A 14957-nucleotide genomic window follows, 5' to 3' on the forward strand; every position below is an offset into this window, starting at 1 on the left:
CACGCACAGCTACTAGAAGATTTACATCTGTCAGACAGGTTGCTGACGTCGTCAAGCTTCGTTTGAGTCTGCGTTTCAGAAACGGAAGTGCTAAAAAACACTAAAAATGGGCTTCACTTGTCTCAATTGAGTTCCAATGGGGTCGCTGTTTCCATTTCTTTTACTGTCTATGGTCGAGCGTACTGTGCAGACTCAACTGAGCTTGATGACATAGAGGTCACGTGAGCAACCTGTCTGACAGTTGTAAGTCTTCTAATCGCTGTGCCAAGTGATATCTGAATCACCCACCGAATCTTGCAGACGTTGTTGAATAATTTTGTTCCGTTGCTTTTATGGACTCTCTATGGGCTTCTCCCTTGACTTCATGCCTCCACGTTGCCCTGATAGCCTCATAGAGACAGTAAAAGATTGCCTGCGAGCTTCTCCTCCTGTCCATGCGGTAATTTCTCTACTGTGCGACAGAGAGTCAAGGCTTATGACGCAATCGTTAGCCTATTTTTACAAAAACTGCTTCTACAGGGCCACAACGTTAGATAGAAGGTAATGGAGCCTTTTATACATTTTCGTGTTTCTTTAGAAATAACTAATGGACAAATGGGGTCTTTAAACACCTCAGATGTAAAGTTATTCGCTGTCAAAGTGACGCCAAAATGAATGGGAGTCAATGGAATGCTAACAGCAGCTGGGGGTCCGCTAATCAATGGCAGCGCCCAGGGATGATTCAATAAAATATGAAACCCTGCCCCCTGGTCTTGGTAAGTATCCTACAGCCGGCTGAACGTAGGCCTACTGGATCAGTGCATTCTCTTAAAGTGACAGTCTTTATATTAATCGAACAGCAACAACTAAGAAATTACTCACTACTCTTGATTAAAAAGCTTTTGTAACTTTAATAAAGAACAATCTTTATTTATACAGTCAAATATTCGATGCTGTTCTACATTTGATAGGTTTATTCAATTTCTGTACCTAAAAACTAATGCTAAACCTCCCTAAAAATATGGAATATATGTGTACATATATACCATATAATTATGGTAGGCTTACAGTGGCTGTCTGATATACTTTAAAATAAACATTTATTATTTCAAGCCCATACATGAGGATATCCGGCACAATTATTTATTGCCAAAATGTTTTGCTGCATACCCTTCTAACACTGGATAGTTGCACCCCTGGTTATACATATGGTAACCAATACATAAAAAAAAAACATGGTTACTACACTTAATCAATAAAACGATGGTTCATTAAAAAAAAAAAAAAGGTTCATTTTCCCCATAAAAACAGTATCAGAAAAGGAAACTCCAGATTTGATTAATGCAAGGTGATGCACATTTATAATCCTGTTCATGGCACTTCTGAATGTCCAGAGCTGAGTTTCTCAAAGCGTATCTTTCTCTTTTTTTAGCAAGATTTTAATTGACATCATGTTGCCTCACTGAGGTTAATGACTGACTAGTTCCAGGAAACGCCGGACACAAATTGAAGTGATATGACTCAGTGTAGAATAGAAGAGCAATCATCTGTTTTAGTGGGTTAATGGAAAAATTCCTCCCATGGTGGACTATCACATTAAAGTTTTATGAGCAATGAGTACAAAAGATAGAGCAAAATAAAATGATGCATTTACAGTGTGTGTACATCACCCATAAGAAGTGGAAGAGAGGAACTCAACTGTAGTAAGGTCACAATCTGGTCACAAATTACAAATAAGCAGGGTATGAACACACTACAGATATAATAAGAGAGGAATCAAACAATTAAAATCAAATAAGAACATGATAAACAAAGTGGTTTATAGTCTGTAGATGGTAATTTACACAAAAAGGCTATTTATATAAAAAAAATAACAACGAAAAATAGGAGTTCTGAATTATTTTGAAAAAAAATTTTTCAAACTTATATTTTACATGCATTGTTACATGTCTTTGTCCTATTACATAAGATGTAACATTGCTTAAACTATGACACCCAGGAAGTGACATCATTTTGACCTTTTTACAGCATGGCATGAAGACAAGTAAAATAAATTAAATTAAAATATGAGTGTAATTGTGTCGACTGCATTCATCAAACACAACTATTCAACCCTCTTAAGTTACTACAAGAAGAAAATCAAACAAATGTTCAGAATCTTCAGGTGGTGTAGAATGCCATCTAAAGCATGTCTGTCTGCTGATCAGCCAAAATGTCCTACAACATTAACAGCAAGTATAAACAAATGGAAAAATAACTTAGTTGAACTGATAATAATGCTTTCTTTGTGTTGCAAAATCGGCAGGTTATTCAAACCCACGTGTTTTAACCAGTTAAAGATGACCCTGTAAGTCCACCATTATCTAGCCTGTAATTTTATTCCACCATTTATGACTGTAGCCTGCTGTTCTCTCTGACTGATTCTATTATAATCTTGGTCCACGCCCTCTCGCTGTCTCTCAGCCATCCAGACTCTGCTGTACATTCAGAGGAGAAGCAACACAAGGGACTCACAGGTACGTGTTGTGGACACATTTTTTACTTAGATTGAAGATTATGCTTTTTTTTCATACGTCTAATACATAAAGGCATATGTTATTGAGCTTTGCATTGATAAGTCAAGGCTATCATGATAATATACAAGGGTGTACTGTTCGTGGCATGTACTTTAGCAATAGGAAAATTACTAGAACAAGATTAGGAAGGAGAGAATATGACTTGGCGGATATAAAGAAACATCTACTTTCCGACTATTCGCATTCACAGGTTTTGATAATGGAGAAAGACTACAGAGCCCCTCCTTCTTTTCCTCAGATGAATCAGACAGGCGTAAACTTCCCTGGCCAGCAGGCCGTGTACCCACCACAAGCAGGTCAGCTGATCTTCCACTTCACGCTCACTAATAAGAAGGAACAGGATGATTACACAGCTGTGTAATAGAAGTTACAATGGCAACCTCTATATGTGAGCCAATATTCAATAGTGTCTTTTGTAGATGTAACCCTTTTCACCATAGGCTCTTGATGAGGCAAGTACGTTATACAGCAATGTATAAAGTATTGAACCCTCTTAACCCTAATGCTTGGTAAAAAGGTTAAAGGGATATCCCATTGTATAATAACCCTGTCTAAAAACACTATGATTCACACTATATCTTTGCTTATCAATGGGTACCTGAAAGAATATTCTTGGTTTTAAAGCATATAATATTACCACAGAAAACACTGAGCTACACAAATACAATGGCTGGTTAATGAATAAACAACATGAACGCCATAGTCAACTTCTTCCTTTTGTACAGTTGAACAGCAAAGAGCAAATATCAAAATAAAACCCAATTTACAGAAAGAAAAAAACCCGGGTAATGAAGTCAACTGAGAGTGAGGAGTTGTCGTCATAGTACAGAGCCCCTCCCCTCGATAGCTCCCTCTCCGCCATGTTGGCAGGATCCTGGTGGCAAAACATGATTTGTTTACATGTGTTGTTAACTATGGTGCCCGTAAAGGGACTTGTTCGGTTTACTTAGTTTTGTCGTGGCCACAAAATAATAACTTGTGGGAACGTGATAATATGTCGTGGCCAAGGGATATTAATTTGTGGGAACCTCATATTAACTCGTGGGAACCTCATATTATGCCGTGGCCACAAGATCATTTTGTCAAGGTAACGAAATCCTTATGTCGTGGCCTCGAGATGCTATGTTGAGGGAACAACATCCATTTCTCGTGGCCACGACTTCTTATGTTGAGGGAACGATATGTTTTTCTCATGGCCATGAGTTTAATGCGTAAACAAATCTGTGTGACCATAGCAACCCAGGACTATCAGAAATGGATTCATTCAGATTTTTATTTTGATTTAAATAATTATTATATTAACCATATGCTCTGGCTACCGGGCTGTATTACATGTGATCTTCAGCATTCACATGAAGTTTATCATGTGAATTTATTATTAACGCAGGTTTGTTTACGCATTAAACTCGTGGCCACGAGAAAAACATAACGTTCCCTCAACATAAGAAGTCGTGGCCACGAGAAATGGATGTTGTTCCCTCAACATAGCATCTCGAGGCCACGACAAAACTAAGTAAACCGAACAAGTCATTTTACTGGCACAGTAGATTTCATAGGTTGCCTATTTGTTAAGAAATAATGTAAAAAATGTTAATGAATCATGATATGGTATGATTTGTTGGTAACACTTCACTATAAGGTTCATTTATTAAATATTAGTTAATTTATTAAGTAACATGAACTAACAATGAGTAAGTAATACATTTGTTACAGTATTTATTAATCTTTCTTAATGTTAGTTATTAGAAATAAAGCTGTTCATTGTTTGTTCATGTTAGTTCACGGTTCATTAACTAATAATAACACAATTTTAATAAAGTATTATTAAATGTGGAAATTAACATGAACAAAGATGAACAATTGCTGTATAAGTGCAGTTCATTATTAGTTAGGGGGGGGGGTGAAATGCTCGTTTTCACTCAATATCCTGTTAATCTTGAGTACCTATAGAGTAGTACTGCATCCTTCATAACTCCAAAAAGTGTTTAGTTTTATTATATTCATAAGAGAAAGATAGTCTGTACCGATTTTTCCCGGAAAAACACGACCGGCTGGAGGCGTGACGTGTGGGCGGAGCTAAACAAACACAAACACTTGCACAACTCCGTTGATGCTCTGTAAAAATAAACTCCATCCACTGGTCCCTTAATGCTGTTTCTCTTTTGGTAATCTGTGCAGGGTTGTCTTGCCCTGGCAACCAAAAACACACTTCTTTTGTGACATTTCGCGACGCTCTCGCTCTGATCAGTGAAGTCTGTTGTGCTCTCAGTGCTCTGCTATACGGGAGCGCACTCTTCCGGGAGAAGTGCCTCAGGACCCATATAAGGAAATTCCGCTCCATCTAACGTCACACAGAGCCATACTCGAAAAAAACTTTTTTTTTTTTAAACTTTGTCCATGTTTAGCATGGGAATCCAACTCTTTAACAGTGTAAAAAACTCAGTATGCATGAAATAGCATTTCACCCCCCCCCCCCCCCCTTTAATGTTAATTAATGTAGTTAACTAATGAACCTTATTTTAAAGTGTTACTGATTTGTTTAATATGGTTAAGGTGTTCAGTCAGACAAAGCATTATTTTAATAAGATGGATATAGTTAATAATAAAAATATAGTGCCTATGTGAAGCAAATGAACAATAGGCTACTGTAGAATTAACAATAGACTCTATAAAATAGATTAACTTACCAATAATAATTTTTAAAAATTTTGTGTTTTACATGAATTTAGAAATGTTTGTAGATCAGTTATTTATTATGCGGTTTCACTGTTTGGATGGTGTTACTGTCTGCAAACAATGACAAATATTTTATCCAAAATCTGTGTTCACGCCAACTAATACAATTACTAAAGTTCATTAGCAATTTCTCATCCTGCTCCTCTCTATGTTACAGCAGCGGAGTTAATACAGGTGTACCACACGGTTATACGTTATAGCTCAGGTTGTGTTTAACCGTGTGGTATTTTTTATGAAAACATGTTTTAAGCTGTGATTTACCATCACTGGCACGTCATCGGACCTGTGGTCATCGTGGCCCCAAGGGGTGTCCAGGCGTCCCTTATTTTTCTTTATTGAACGTGCCAACCGTCATAGTCTAAAAACATCACAGTAGTCCACAAGTAAACCACATGTCTCCAGTCCATCAGTTAATGATTACTAGATGAATACTATCGGAGAGGGTGGATAAGTATGACATACAAGAGAGGAAATCAACGACCATGAGCACCAAATCAGCATATTAGAGTGCTTTCTGAAAACAAATTCTGATCTAAATAATTCCCAACATCGAACCGGTAGTGTACACCTCCGCTGCAGTGGGTTTCAGTGTTTTTAGCCAGCGCTTTGACTCTTTTACAGGTCCACAAGCTCCACCTTATCAACCACCTCCTTATGGGTTTGGGGGATCCGACCATCACTGTCCAGCCCACGGTGATCCCTGTGGGTGAGTGTTCAGCTCCCAACACCCATCCTTTCTCATGCTTTTATTCATGCAGTGAATATTACATGTGTATTGTTTGTGACTGAATGTTGTCATTTTGTAACAGTTCTCAGAGAAATTCACTAAAATATAATGTTTTCTGCAGAGGACAAAAGACAGAAGTGTCTTTTTGTGGATCGGATGTTGGTGTCTGATGTTCTTGGACAATGGTTTACTGTGCAACACAAGCTTGCACTAGCTGTTTTGTGTGTGTGTGTGTGTGTGTGTTTAATAGATGCATTTGTACATATACAGCTGCACAGATGGTGGTTGTGAGTTTTCCTGATGTACCGGTCCGCACTACCTGTCCTCACTGCATGACAGATGTCCTCACGGAAACTGAACATATCAATGGATTGCTCACCTGGCTAATTTGTGGAAGCCTTGCGATCTTTGCGTAAGTATGCACAGATTGCCTGTATTTAATTCACAGGCCGCTGATATTCAGAGGTTGTCTGCTGTGTTTTTCAGGTGCTGGCTCTGTTGTTTTATCCCATTCTGTGTGGATGCATGCAAGGATGTGAAGCACACCTGTCCAAACTGCAGAAAGATCATCCGCATTTACAAACGTATGTAGAACATACTGCACAAGAGAACATGAAGATCCACCAAAATACTGAAGAGTTGCCCAGAAATCACTTTATGCACTGTTACCTTATTACAAATTTGTGACATTCAAAGCGATTCAATAAAGAGTGATTGAAGATATCATAAAGTCTATTTACTTCTACTACGTTTATTGAGATATCTCTATCAATTTGTATATATACAGTGCCGTGATAGGCAGGTTTGTACAGCTTTTTTCTTTCCCCTTAATAAATTGATTCACCATTTGAGGCTGCATTTTGTATTTACTTGCATTATCTATTACAATTTGTGTGATCGGAATCTTTTAAGTGTGACAAATATGCAAAAAAAAAAAAAAACAACAACAAGGGAGCAAAAACCTTTTCACAGCACTGTATTTACAGTATATATTCAGTTTGTTTGTTTGTGTGTTGAGATAAATTGGGATGAATAAATTTGTGACATTTATGTCTTGAATTTGTGAATATATTGTGAATTTATGGCATCACCCATCCACTTATTTAGCTAATTACACTGAAGTACAACAGTTAACCTACAGTGTTCAAGAGTGCTCAAAAAAGGGGTTCAGCACTGAATTTTGAATCGACTTCTTGTAAACTCAGAAATGTGGAATTAGACGGCAATTAAATTACCACATGACCTCTGAGTTTGTCTAAAAATGGTAGGTAATAATTTGGCCTTGGGATTTTACGGGGGTGGTGAGAGAAAAACATTAACTTCCAGTTACCCCCTGTAAATGGTGAAAATCACTTACATTCCCCTGAGAAACAATTACCCTCCTAATAGCGCTTTATACTATCTTTTTACACATTGCATTGTGTATCGTGCAACTTAAACATAAAAATGCTACACACACATGAATTTTTGGGTTGAACTGTTCTGGAACAGTGTTGTAAATACAACTTAACCACTGATTTCTAGTCATGTCCTCTTTTGGAAGACCAAACAAAGTAGTTTCGCCTTCACAACAAAACACATGGCAGCGGGGGCAACAATGAAAATAAAAGTTACACCTTCTTTCTTTGCGTGAACATTTGTGTGGTGTTATGCAAATCTTCCCACACAGTGACATAGACATGTGGGGCGTGTTTTAGGAGGACGTGGACGAGTCTTAACTTTTATAAAGAATAAAGGAAGAACATTTTAAGGAAGAACCTTGGCAAGTTCATTGTTGAACTGAATGGCAATATTTTTATACAAAAAATATGTTACACATTACAAAAAAAATGCTAGAAAGTCAAAGCCACACAATTTGTGCTCCTATTTTGGGTTGACATCTATACAAAATGAGCTTTCAGTTTTTGTTTAGGTGCAGTACTTAACTTTATCCATTAGATGTCAAAGCTTAACTGTACACAGAGTATTGGGATCTGTCAATGGCATTGCGTGTATTTTTTCCCAACAAACACTACACACAACATGTATCAGAGCTATCCACTCTAAAACATGCTATTCCTAGTCTATAGAATTATTTTTTTATATGACTACAGTGATCATGTATTTATTGCAATGTACAAAATTCAGTTTCTTTACCAGAATGATTTAAAAATTACAACAACAAAACTTTACATATAAACTACAGGAAAACATACAAAACCCTTATAAGGTTGCAGTCATAAAGAATTTCAGTAAATTGTAAACATAAATGTATGAATCTTAAGTGCTAATATTTTACAGATTGCATACATCTTCAGATGATATACAGGCTGAGTACACCTCAACAACTGTAGAGTATAATATATAATGTAAAAGTAAATAAGGCATTTCTTCCCTCATTATAATGGCATTTTAAAGATCATTCACTGGTATCTACAGCTTTACTGTACACTGAAAAAAAAAAAAAAAAAAAAAAAATTTAAGAAAGAAAAAAACTTGAAACACCAGATGAGAACTTTTTTCGTCAAGTGAGCCTCAGGTGTTGCAGACTCACCCACGAGTCTTTAGTTTCCTTTGTTTGTTTTGTCTATGCATTGCTGAAATTGTGGGAGACATTGCTTTTGCTTTCACCTCAAACACACCAAATTCATCTTTCAAAACCAAAAATATATTCCTTCAGTGATCTCACCGAATCAACAGCACAAAGTGCAAAGAAAAGTGGTCTCTAGTTTGTTCATTTTTCTTATGCGGTGACCTTGTATCATTTTGTCTTGTCAAGTTCTGTGTGCTGTTTTCTGTAGTGTTCATCAGTGACTCTTGAACACTTTGCCAGTGGATTAATGTCTTTGATGTGAGCTTGCAGGCCATTGTACACTCCTGACATGTTTGTAGCGTTATCATAGTGTTGTCCGTAGCAGTTACTGATTGTTTATGTCCATTTCATGTAAAACTGTGAGTATGGCTTCAAACAGTACCTTACCTGAATGCGTGTCTTGCTACAGGGAGGAATTTTAGGAATCCCCCCTCAACAAGGCCCTCGGGTGAAACATAGTTGTTGATGAATGTAAGCTGATTGATGACACGTCTCTTGGTTACTACAAAACATACACAGTAAAATCGAGAGTGTTACATTAACACTGCTCTGAACATATGATCCCACTCAAAAAGACTGTTAAAGTAACACTGAAGCAGTGTTAAAGATAATGAGATAATAATATGATTAATTAAGCACTGATTGAGCATTACTGACGATGCAGAATCACTGAAGAAAAGCGAAAACACAAAAACTACAGTTGACTTCAGCCACAGCCTTAGATGAAATCAACTGAAATAAAAGACATTCAATCTCTCAAGATCTCAGAAGAAGATGATAGAACAACTCTACAAACAAGATCATCAGCTTCACACTTTTTTTTTCTGGAGTATCTAAAACAGAAGGTCTTTATTGAGAAATAAGGTTGAGATTTGTATTTATTTTTTCAACTTACCATTTTGGTGAATAGTGTTTGCTTTAGTTGCCTCTTCACCCTTAACCAAGATGTTTCCTTTCATAGGTCACTTCGATGCTGCGGTGACATCACCGTATGGGAACTCTATTATACTGTCACGCCTGACATAGCTGGGATCTTAGGATAGCATCTGGCCAAATGAAAAAATAAATAAAAGAAAAAACAGGAAGCCAGGAACTGTCCTCACATCTAGGCTGTAAAATTTGACAAAAGTGCTTTGTGAGGACCATCCTTTATCGTCCATAGAAGATCCACTAAGGAAGGCTTTCAATGAAGCAACCTCCCTCGTGGAATAACATTTTTAAAATTAGAGAATTAAAGGAAAGACTTAATTTTCACCAGGGTTCGAAGCTGGTAGAAGCTTGCCTTTACAACTTGATTTACCTGTCTATCAAGTTTTAGGGCACTGTCCAGTACCAATCCCAAGTTTTTAACATATGGCTTAACATAAGGTGCCAAGGCACCAAGATTCACATTTGTTGTGTCATGTACACTGGAAGATGTAAATACCATAACCTCAGTTTTACTCTCATTCAGACTTAAAAAATTCTGTGTCATCCATGCTTTAACATCCTCAAGCCAAGCAGCCATCTGTTCTAGACTGTTTTTATGTTTAAGAGGGAAATATGTTTGTGTGTCGTCTGCATTACAATGATAACTCAAGTCCTATTTTCTAAAAATAGTACCTAAAGGAAGCATGTATAAAGAAAACAACATAGGGGCGAATTTGGAGCCTTGAGGAATTCCAAACATCAGCTTTAACATCCTCAAGGCAAACAGCATCTGTTCTAGACTTTTTATGTTTAAGAGGAAAATATGTTTGTCTGTCATCTGCATTACAATGATAATTCAAGTCGTATTTCTAAAAATAGTACCTAAAGTTAGCACGTATAAAGAAAACAATATAGGGGCCAGTGTGGAGCCTTGAGGAATTCCACACGTCAGCTTTACAGAGGAAGATCGATAGTTACCGATGTTAACTGAGAAACTCCTGTTTGTCAAATAAGACTGAAACCAATGTAAGACTGAGCCTCTGATGCCTACTATGTGTTCTTAATGAGACAGCAAGACATTTTGGTCATGCAGTATCAAATGCAGCACTTAAGTCCAGAATGCTACCGAGTCTCCAGAGTCAGTGGCTAAGAAAATGTCATTAAGCACTTTTACCAGAGCCGTTTCTGTAGAGTGAAAATTTTCTAAGGCTGGACTGAAAAAAATAAAACATTTTGTTGACGACCAAAAATGTTTGAAGCCGGCACAGGATTACTTTGTCTAAAATTTTTGTCAAGAATGGGAGATTTGAAATTTGATAATCCGGAGGAAGCCAAGTTAGGCCTTTTAAGCCTGGGTTGCACTGATGCTTGTTTCAAATACTCAGGAACAACTCCTAACTCGAGGCATTTGTTTATAAAATGTAAAACTGTCGGAACCATTACATTAAACACTTGTTTAAATAATCGTGCCAGAATAGAGCCACTGACTCAGTCGGGTAAATAGAAACAACAGGGTTCAGCACAGTACGAATCACATTAAAAAGGATTCTAGGGTTACTGTCATTCTTGTCTACAAGGGTGGAAAAATAATCTGATTTGGCCACTCTCAACTCATTCTGATACTTAAAAAGGGAGGCTTTAAGCACCTCATAGGAGATCTGTAATTTATCCTTTTTCCATTTCCTTTCAACCCTTCAACATGCCTGTCTCAGAGTCCGAGTAGTATTATTCACTCTCAGGGATTGACTTCTGATGTTTTGTTCTCATTGGAGTGACATCATCTAAAATTGTACCTCATACAGAATTAAAATTATAAAGTAGTTCGTCCAGGCTTAATTCTGGTGAGGCAAGTTCAGGATAGTGAAAAAACTTCTTAAACGCTAGGTAGCAGCAGTGATTTTCCGCGTCTTAATGGCAGTTTTATGGAAATGTATAGTATTTAGTGTTAGCGGCATATTAAAGATAATAGGATTATGATCAGAAAAACTGGTCACATATCTCAGTATCACCCAACAGTATCCCATGGGACAGAATAAGATCAAGAGTGTGCCCCTTTATGTGTGTAGGTTTTGTAACAAGCTGCTCTAAGTCAAAATCTTCTATTAAATTAATAAAATCTTTAGTAAATGTGTCTAGGGGGCAACATATGTGAATATTAAAATCCCCTACAAATAAACATCACTCAAAATTTGGCATAATACCCCCAAAAAGACTGAGAAATCCTTTATGAAGTCTTTATGTGGCTTTGGAGGCCAATAGACCTCAGCAACAGCTGGTGTAGTGTCAGAGTCCAGCACAAATGACTGCAATTCGGAGCTGTTGTATACAGTTCTTTGTACAGTCCAACACTGAAAACAGTCTTTAAAAATTTTAGCCAAGCTGTCCCCCCTTTTCACAGAGTGGGGGGAATTAAAATATATACACTTGGGTGGTAACAGCTTAAATCAGTTAAATCTCATTTGAAAGCCACGTTTCAGTGATAAATAGAAAGACTAATGATTGGGCAGTGCAGAAGTCTCTAAGAATAAAAGTCCTCGCATTGATCAAGGCCATTTTTATCTGCACAGGGTCTTCCGTCTGCTGCAATGCTCTGCGCAGCAGGCGAAGAAAATTTACCGAAATGCCACGGCAGCAACGGCGGAGGCGAGGCGAGAGGTGTAGATGTCATTGATCTCCCATGTTAGGTAGGATGTGTATATTTCAAGCATAGGCATCCAGATTTGAATGCCAAATGTAGGAGCGGTTACTATCACCTTCCCTTGTTATTCGATCGAGCATAGTGTTCAACTTATTGCTTGCCTGCAACAGGATCTTGAGCTTGATGGCCACACTGCCAAGCTTACCCCATCTTTTCCGACACTTATTCACCGGAGCATAGTATGGTAGGCGATGTAGCCACACAGGTAGATCCGCCAGGAAGGGAGGAGGCGAGTATCATGATGGTGTTTGATCTTGCAGTGCTTCATTGGAGATTCTCAAATTTAAAAGTGTTTGATGGTCATACACTAAAAGTGTCGATGCAATTTGTCCTAACAGCAATCACATAGACACAAACAAACTAAAAAACGCAGACGACAACAGACGGCGCCATCTTGTTCTCTTGTATTTTACCCCAAGAACAAATGAACAGCTGGTCGGACTCATGGCATTGGGCTGTACGATCAACATAGATCTTCAGCGCCCTCAAAGGACAAAGGCTTAGATGTCTTAACCCCACCTCAGTGGGGGAGAAAGCCTCCAAGACCACCTGCTTGAAGCAGAAAAAGGATTTGAAGGGGGAGGGGGCATAGTCAGGCCTTGGTCACAGCAAAACGTACACAAATCCTGGTGACAAGTCCATGCACAAAGGTGAAATAGAAAGAGCCTGTAAATACCCAACTCTCTTGAGGGAAGAAAAAGCTAAAAGTAGGGCTGTCTTTAGAGTTTTTCAGACACAGTTTCCAAGGGCTGAAACAGATGTCCTGATATCCCTTGTAATACAATGGATAGATCCCATGATAGAACTCTGCAGGGCGGAAAGGCCGAAGCCATCACTAACCCTGCATAAATCGAGAGACCAGGGAATGACGACTCACTGAAACGCCATCTACGTACATTTGGTTAGCTGATATGGCAGCCAACTTTAAGAGTGGCTGGTGTTACTTCCTTTGAAAAACTGTTTTGAAGAAACTCCAGTATTGAAGTGACAGGGCAGTAAGCCGGACCCATATTACGAAATCTACACCAGGTAGTAAACAGTTTACATTTCAAGCATATAAACGTCTCATAGAAACAACCCTAGAATTAATTATAGTCTTGGTGGCCTCTACTGAGAGACCGGGACATATTAACTCACTGCGCTCAAAGGCCACGCCCACAACTTACATAGATCTGTCCTTGGGTTCCAGATCATTCCCCGTCCTTGCAACAGCAAGTCCTGTTTGAGGGGACTCTTCCATGGAGAACCCACTAACAGACTGATCAGTTCAGCAAACCATGGCTGAACCATGGCCACCACAGAGCTACCAACAATAGTTGTTCCTCTCTGTCCAACCGTATTCTAGATAGCACCACTGGAATTAGCCACATAAGTGGAAGAGCAGACAAACTGGTTCTGGGGCATTCGTGGGCTACAACGTCCAGTCCCAGGGGTGATTTGGGGGGGGGGGGTGGACCATTGTGGGCAATACATAGTTGTGCTCGACGCGAATAAGTCCACTTCTGCCTTTCCAAATGCTTGCCATTTATACCTCATCGTTTGGGGGTGTAACCTCTGTTCTCCTTCCTCCAGGCTCTGTCTCAAGAGCAAATCTGCTCTGAAGTTCAGTGTCCAGGTACATGAACCGCTCTGATCAACAGAAATCTGTTCTGACACCATAGAAGGATGTTCCTTGCCAGCCTGCATATGGGGCGAGAGCGTAATCCTCCTTGGTGATATAAATACGACACAACCGCTATGTTGTCCATCCTGATTAATACATGATGGCCATTCAGCAATCTTGGAAAAATATTGGAGAGCTAGAAAAGACTAGCAGCTCCAATGTGTTTATGTGCCACCTTTGCTGTGCATCTGTCCAAGTCCCATGGGCTGGGCGTCCTTGACAAACAGCCCCCCAACCTGTCAATGGTGCATCTGTCATGACAGTCTAACGGCAAAAATAGACCCCTAGGCAAACTCCTTTCCAAAGAAATTTGGCAGACATCCAGGTCTTTATCGTCAGAACACACTTCTGTGTCACTGAAATCGTTCAATGTGGATAACAATGGGGTGAAATCCTTTGGCCTTTCTTCCACCATTGAACTGGACGCATATGAAGTAAGCCTAGATGGATTACAGGGGACGCTGCTGCCATTAGACCCAAAAGTCTGTGGAACAAACTCACCATAACTGTGCGGCCTGCTTTGAAATGGCGAAGACATAACATGAAAGACTGAATGCATAGGGAAGACAATAGTGTCCTCATTGCAATGGGCGAAAACAATGGTGGTGAAATCCGTGGCAGTAGTGTTTGTGATGCGTTCTGAATAAGGCTGCTTCTAGGACCTTGAAACCTCTTGGTGGAAGTCTGGGAAGAAGGGGGTGGTCAGGTGCAGGACTAGTTTATCTGCGTGGGTAACCACATCCAACAGCTCACTGTAGGAAGGGGAGGTGCGTGTGAAGTGTAAAAAACTCCAGTGCAGAACTGTTTTCATAGTCCAGGTCGCACACATCACCCCAAGCACGTCCTGATTTTGCCAAGTCCGATGTGTTCCTAGGTCAACATATTTTGTTGACCCTGGAACAACATTTTACTCCAAAAATATATTCTTAACCATATCCCTACACCTAAACCTAACCTTAACCATGAGTTATCCCTAAAATCAGAGGAAATGATAGATGAATGACACTGATGTACAAGCACCAAACACTGATTTTAAGCATAAACTTCACAAAATCTATAAACTGGTTCTTCAAATCTGATTGGTTAATCACAATGTT

General features: G+C 38.9%; 1 long non-coding RNA gene across 1 annotated transcript; it reads left to right on the forward strand.

Annotated features, from left to right (window-relative positions):
* The first annotated feature begins 2354 nt into the window (after window positions 1–2354).
* LOC113075112 (uncharacterized) lies at window positions 2355–5950 on the forward strand. Its single transcript, XR_003280891.1, has 3 exons — window positions 2355–2495; window positions 2746–2851; window positions 5913–5950. It is a non-coding gene; the product is annotated as an uncharacterized LOC113075112 (long non-coding RNA).
* Window positions 5951–14957: the final 9007 nt, after the last annotated feature.

Source organism: Carassius auratus, unplaced genomic scaffold (genome assembly GCF_003368295.1).
Source record: "Carassius auratus strain Wakin unplaced genomic scaffold, ASM336829v1 scaf_tig00016366, whole genome shotgun sequence".
Taxonomy (NCBI): domain Eukaryota; kingdom Metazoa; phylum Chordata; class Actinopteri; order Cypriniformes; family Cyprinidae; genus Carassius; species Carassius auratus.